The following is a 7713-nucleotide window of genomic DNA, read 5'->3' on the forward strand; positions in this document are numbered from 1 at the left end:
GTGTGTGTGTGTGTGTGTGTGTGTGTGTGTGTGTGTGCATGTGTGTGTTCATAGGGTGAGTCCCACACTCACACGCCTCCATATACATGCACCTGTGCCTCCCTTCGCACTACCATACACAAACCCCAGCCACCCTTCCCCTATACCCACCCATACCCCACATACCCACACACTCACAGCCCTCACCAACCTATACCCACCCCCCACAGTATACAAGAATAAGACTTCATTTTAAGCTATTGTGCAGTCACCTCTGCGTACACTGCACAAACACATGTAAATCAGGATAAACATATATATTTTAATCAAATTAGTGAATGTTGTAGAGATCACTTTTTAGAAGATAATTCGGTATTTTTCTGGTTCTGAGATGGCAAAACCCCTTGCTGAAAGGAGTACGTTCAGGGGCAAGGAGAGGGAGACTTCTGGTGGCAAAGGTCAGGGATTAGGGGGTGGGACTTCTGAACCGTGGTGGGCGGGCTCCAAATCACCCACCCCCACCCTTCAGCACCAGCTAAGGTGCCCCAAGAATGATTTCCCGCTACTGCCCTTCCCCCTTCCATTTTGAAAACAGCCAGCATTGGCAGACAGCCTTGGGCTTTGTTATGAGAACTTGGCTGCAAGTTCCCAGCCTGCAGCTAGATCCTCCTCCCCCTGGAACCACCAGTGAACTTCTGTTTGGTCTGGAGTAATGTAACTCAGAATGCTTTGCAGGAAACATTCTGAGTTGCACCTAGGACCTGTACTTCTGTCTGTATCCCATAGTTCATTGCCCACTTGCTCTTGCTGTGGGGCTGAGCTTTTCCTACCCTACCCCACACTGACCAGGTCATTTTTAAATCACTAACACTCCATCCTTGGACAGACAACCCCTCTGGTGACCTACCAACCCACACAGAACTGCCACTCTATCTGCCAACCTCCACTTGCAGACCTGCTAGCCCCCTCCAATCCCATCCACTTTTCCCCCAACCCCAAATTACTTAGACTGGGTTCCCAACTTGATTCCCAGGACTGACAAACATTAGGTCCTGCTAATATATGCATGCACCATATGTCTTCCCTTTCCCATCTGCCAGGGTACAACAGGATCAGCACACTAACCTGGTTGGCCTTTGTTTGGTAAAAGTACTGGTATCAAACACTCAAATTTAAAAGCATCAGTTATGTGTTTTTAAAGATGTATTGGGAAGAATTTTAGCATTCCATTTAAAGAGTGAACCCCTAAAGTTAATATGAGTTCCTTGAATTCTGTGTTCAGTCTACATGAAGGTTGAAATATATACCTAATAGGCAGATTATCAGAATGCAATAGAGTCATTTTCATGCAGTGAAACACTGATAATCCATAAAGCCTTATAATTTCCAGTAAGAGCTTGTCATTTCCTATGGTCAGCTCCCTACATCAGTTGCAGTATTTGGTAATCATTTGATCTTGCAATTAAATAAATATTCATCATTTCACTATTCTTATTAACTGTAGTTCTCATAAATATGATTATTAGTATAGCATAGTCAAGTGTACTGTTTCAATATGCTATGTATTTAATGCTTCGATTTTCATATTCGGTAAACCGAGGTCCATAATGTAGGTGCATAAAACAGACCAAACCTGACCCTTTTAAATATGGGCCCTTGTGCTTCTGATCAGAGAAGCCATATCTACCTTTAATGAGATAATAGCATGTGTTAATATATGACCAACCAAAAAAATGACATAAGAAGTGTCAATAGGCTTCGTGGCTGTCTTTTTGCATGGTAATGACAGATGACGTCAGAGTTTAAAACTATTTTGAAGTATTTTATACCAATACATTCTGATTGACAATATTTTCCTTATGAATGTCTGTACCAGAAGGATTGAAATTTTACAAAGTTTTTTTTTTACTAGAAGTTATTAAAAAAACCCTGAAAAACTGACAATGTATGTTTTATTTCTTCTGAAAATATTGTGCTTTAAAGTACTTTCAATGTTTATCAAACTAATTTAGATATGAAGTACTTAAAAATGTTGATGACTAGTTTGAAAATGGTTTCATGGTTTACCAAAGACTGAGAAAAATTTCCATGCCATGTGCAGTGTCTACTAAAAAATAGTAGTAATAGTAGTAGTAAAATGCATTAAAATTATATTCCTTTTTTAATTAAAAGCAAATTAAATTTAAAGAATGAAATCTAGGTTGATTTTGAACACACACTTAAAACCACCCCCACATTATTATTATTATTTATTTATTTTTCATCCAGCTCCACTTCTCATCTGACATGGTGATAAGGGCATTATATATAAACTATACAGTTTTTAAGGCATTCCAGACTTATTCTACTGAAAATAAATACATAATATTAAAACTTGATATAGCATTAACTCAATTCCCCAAACTGGCTACAGTAATTCATAAACATTGCATTGTGGGTGCCTTATATTCATTCTCCTCTTCTGTTATGGGTTTGGATCTTTGGTTGGGATATTTCTCCTATTAACTACCCTAAGAAGGAGGTAAGCTTTTAGATACTGTGGTAATGAGGACTGTTTAGAAATGTAAATAGTTAAATTTATTTCTTTTATAAATGGTGCACTTAAGACACAAAGATCTATATTTGTTGTATTGTTTGTGAATAGGATCTAATTCCAGTCATTTCAAAGATCATTGGTTAACTTATTTTCATTGACTTATGTGGGCTTTGGATCAAACTCATGTTATGGCAGTTGTGTATAAGCTTTTTATCTTTAAAAATAGCATCTTTGAAAACTATGAACTGTGACTGTGACTTGACTTATCAGTGTGGTGACAGAAGTGACTGAGTTGGTCTTGGCACATGTACTTCCTATTTTAGAAGAAAGAAAAAACAATAGGAAAATACATATATATTTAAAAACATTCATTCCTCACAACTTTTCTAAATTTCTCATGATCAATAATTCAGGCAGATCTTTCTTTTAGATACAAATAAACTATGCAATCATTTTCATATTTACAAATTGATATGTTATACTGTATTAAGTAGAAAGAACAAGTGAATCAAGAATGCTGTAATAGAAGAGGTTAAGTAGTGAGTGTATTAACATTTGATTATCTGTTTTGCAAGATCATACTTCATTCCATTATTCATCAGCAGGGATCCAGGTTTTCCATTTGCTGTGGAAAAATGCAAATTTTCACCTTTAAAGCAGAAAAATATGGGAAAAAGTAGGTTTCCCTTTGCAGGCTAGCAGAGTTCCAGCCTTCAAGGGGCTGCTTGGGGTCATGGGGAGCAGGCATAGGGTGATCACAGGCAAGGGGTGCTACATGCATGTGGCTCCTGAAGCTCCCTGTAGGTAAGCCTATGGGGGGGCAGAGGCAATGTGGGAGCTGGTGAGTGGTCAGACTGAGGCAGCAATAGTGGCTCACGCCGAGCACTCACACTGAGGGAGGAAGTGGAGAAGGGTTGGTGGCTGGGACTGGGGTCACTGCTCAGCTGGGATGGTGCATTGTGTCCAGGGCCTAGGGCCTGGGCAGGAATCCATGGCCACATGGGCCATCAGGGAATGCCATGGAGATACAGGCAGCTTGTTCAGGGGACAGGATGTTGTGGGGACTGGCTACCTGCATCTGCACACATTCCTGGGGAGGGGTCAGGTGATGTCAGTCTTCATGGGAAGGCACATGCCCCCGCCCCCCGGATTTTTTGTGCCCACAGTAGGGTACAGGGCTGCAGCCTGGCTGGACTGGCATGAGGAGGAGTTGACTCTGTGATATAGTGGATGGGACCTGGTGCAGGAAGGCAGAGCGGGGTGGCAAGACTCATTGCTGCCACTGCCACCACTGTCACCAGGATCCCTGTACCAGCTATGGTACCAGCAGCACAAAGAGCAACAGCTTGGAGTGCGGGGAGGGAGGGAGGATGTGTTGCCCTCACCAACCTACCACTGACAATCATTCATGCACTGGACTGCAGCATTAACCCAGAGGGGAGGTGGAATGGGGGACAGCACAGGTGGCCTGAGGGGAGTAGTGATGGCAGCCAGGTAATGGCGAAGGAGTAGAGCCACAGCCTTGCACATGAGTGGCTGGTGGTGGGAGGAGGTGAAGGCAGCACAGCATCCTCCATCCACCACAAATCCTTTACTCCTTGCATTGCTGGCACACTGCTGGCACAGGGGTTCTGGTGGCAGCAGCAGTAATGAGTCTCACTGCCCTGCTCTGCTATCCCATGATGGGTCCCACCCACTGAGCCATGGAGGTAATTTCTGCCTATGCCAGTCTGGCCAGGCTGTAGCCCTGTGCCTTTCTATGGGTTCACAAATTTGGGGGGCACATGGCCCCCTGTCACCTATGGTCAAGCAGCCCCCTGCCTCACACACCCCCATCTGCCCTCCACACTGAGGGCCTGGGGGCAGGGGGAAGTAGATCAGAAGTGAGCAGCACAAGCAGAGCTGGAGGTATTAGAGGGCTATGGTTCAGAAGTGAGTGACACTGCTGGGAACCGGGGCTGTGAGTTGGGAGTGAGAGGCACTGGCAGGGCTGGGAGGCTACTGCATGTTGGGAGTTGGGGGCACTGGCGAGGATGGGGAATAGTAGGTTAGGAATGAGAGACACTGGCAGGGATGGGCAACTGCAGGTCAGGAGTGAGGGGCACCAAAAGGGCTGGTGGGGGTTGAGCCTTGGGCGTCAGGGGCACTGGCAGGAACAGGGGCTGTGGGTCGGGAGTGACATTTCAATTATTTTAATACTATTTGCCAAATGGGAAGGAACAGAAATACAGGACTGTACCCTACTGTGTTTTCTTTATATTAAAAAAGTTCAAAGAAAACTTAACTTCTGTTTTTATGTTCAGACCCACTTCTACAAACTTTTAAAAGAGTAAAAATCTTTCAAGCAAATTACATCCCTCCATGTTCTTGTTATTTGTTTTTCCGAGTAGATTTTTATTTATGTTCATGTATTTGGATGTTTGTCCATTTTGGCAGTTGTTTAATGAGTTTTGGAAGATTAGGGACGTGTTAAAGTTGTCACTGAAGAAAAGGGAAGGAGGAGGTGTAAGAAAAACAATGAAGGAGATTAGGCCTCCATCAAGGAGGAAGATAAAAGATGAAAGACCCTGGAGCCTAATTTTCTTTGATCCAGTTTGTAACCTTGCATTCTGTGAGCAAGTATATTCTCTCTAAGAAACTGAAGAATAAGAACTGCGTCTTGCTCATTTTATTGAACAGCTGTTGCCAGTTGCTTAGGAGTTAATTCTATTCCTTCTCACTGCTAACAGTAAATTATCCACAGTAATCTCCTACAAATTGATAAGTGATAATATATTTTGCAGTATAGCATGTAGTGCTTAGCAGTCATGCACTCCTAGAGCCCATTGTGGGTGATATTTCCATATACAATTACAAGAAATGTTTTAGGAATGCTCACTGTGCTCCTAATTTTTAAAATCTCATTTGGTAGATTGAAATTTTTGAATGTTTGGGATTTGCCCTGCTACTTAATAAATCAAAAGTATAGTGTAGTAAATAGCATTTTTGTCTGCCTTATATAGGAGTATACTTTAAGATGGATTTTTTAAAGAAAAAGATTTTCCATGAGATATCAAGAGTTCATCTTTAATCTTTTTAGTACTTACAATGTTCTCTTTCATTGAGGAGGTGTTTTTTGGTTTTTTGTTTGGGTTACAGTTATTAAAACATATGCCCTCATTTTAATAGTCCGTTGTGAGTTTCACTTGCATGGCTCAGTTGGCAAAACATAAGTGCTGGTGTGTGTTGCTTTGTAATACAAGAAGCAATAAATATTGGTTGTTCTATGGAAGTTAAAAAAAAAAGAAAAAAAATTACATGAAATAAATCTCAGAAAGTCATTTAATGTATTTATGTTACAAGGCAACACATTATTAATATGCAACAAACAATGATACTGAAAACAATCATCTTTTCTCCCACTGAATTGTGGGATGAGAATACTGTGTTCCTCTTTTATCATAGTTTTCTCTGACATTACACAGACCCATAGTTAGAGTGGATAATTTAGTTAATTACTGCTGATTAAATCAGTTGATAGGAAATAGAACCATAACACTGATTGTTACTTAAAAAGATAATTAACATTGCTTATTCATTCAGCTGGTGGGAAATGAAGAAGTACCTAGCTGCTTGGAGGCAGATCCTCAAATTAAGTAAGTGATTAAAGGGAGGATCTTATAGTAAAAGTGGTTAAAAGATTGGACATGTGTTGAATAGTATGGATAGCATAAGTTTTTATGGGACTAACAGGCTTTTTTTTACTGAGTTGTCACAATGTCTTTGAATTCCATTAATAAATAATGTAAATTAAATAAGGCAAGAATCAAATACAACAACAACAGTTTGAATGCATTTTATACAGGCAGAAGAAGCATAGCAGCATAGCTTCATGCCCAGGACAGCAGCTGCACATTGTGCACCACGTAATTTTATTTAAACTGGTTTCTTTTCGTCAGTTTAGGTGAGACAGAGAAAAAGTGTCAAGGGTCCCAACTTCTTTGAAGGCATGGTGAAATCATTCAGAGTATCAATGATCAGTTGTCAAATATATGCACAAGGTCATTATAATATTCATACTGTTATGCCATAATTTCTCACATGCCACCAAATAAAATATGCACCCTATTTTTTGGAAGGCAGAATGTAGGGGGATAAAAAAGATTTCCCTAGAGTCAGGGCTTCTGCTTGATCCATTATATCCTGATTCTATTTAAAGGAAGAAAAATCAGCTTTCCCACTTGAGATATGCACCCCAGTTTTGGAGGGCTGATTTTGTTGGTGGAATGTGAGATGCAAATAAATATGGTTATTACAGCTTCATCTGTATAGGACTGACAGATTCCTGTATATAACATTATTTGCAATTGTCAGCTCTACATATCAGTTAGATAACCCTATTGAAATGTGGACACTGCTGTAAACAATTAAAAAGGAAAATCAATATTTGGATGAGGGTTTTTAAATTATTTTTAGCTGTTTGCCTGCTTTTTTAAAATTATCATTTCACACTTCAGTCAGTACAATATTGCAGAATCAAATCATTTATTTTGTTCAATCCATCCAAAATGTGTTATGAGCCTGCAGTTTCTAACAAATAATTACATCCTGCAAATAGTCACAAGATGGATTGATATAAATTATGTAACTGTACTGTATGGAGGCACAAATGATGTCACTTTGCTTGCCAAATATTAAGTAATGATTCATTAATTACAAAATAGGAGGTCATGCACATTCCTAAAAACAGCTTTTTGCTCAAGTCCTCAGAATATATTCAGAGAGTAGAGTATTCAAGCCTTATAGTAACATATAATTTAAGAACCAAGTTTTCCTTTGGTTATAGCACTTTGAATAGAGAGTAACTTCAATGAAGTAAGTGCATTAAAATGACACCACTTCTATTAAGAGCAAACATTATCTCTGTTGTTTTTATGAAACAGACTTCATCTTATGTTCTTATCTTTGAAGCACCATGCATAACGATGGTAATAAGCAAAAAAAACCCTGTCTATGAACTGGAGATGAAAAAGTTGTATTTGGTTGAATATAAGATATTACTATATTTGCCTGGATCTAAGATGACAAGAATTTTCAGATGACTCCCCCAAAATTAGATTATATACATAGAACATTACAAATTTAGTTATCATTTTCCATGTATAGAATCTAATTACTAGAGGATCATCTTAAATCCCTCCGTCCCCAACTACTTCACT

This window comes from Crocodylus porosus, unplaced genomic scaffold, assembly GCF_001723895.1.
Source record: "Crocodylus porosus isolate Cpor-Errol unplaced genomic scaffold, CroPor_comp1, whole genome shotgun sequence".
NCBI lineage: Eukaryota > Metazoa > Chordata > Crocodylia > Crocodylidae > Crocodylus > Crocodylus porosus.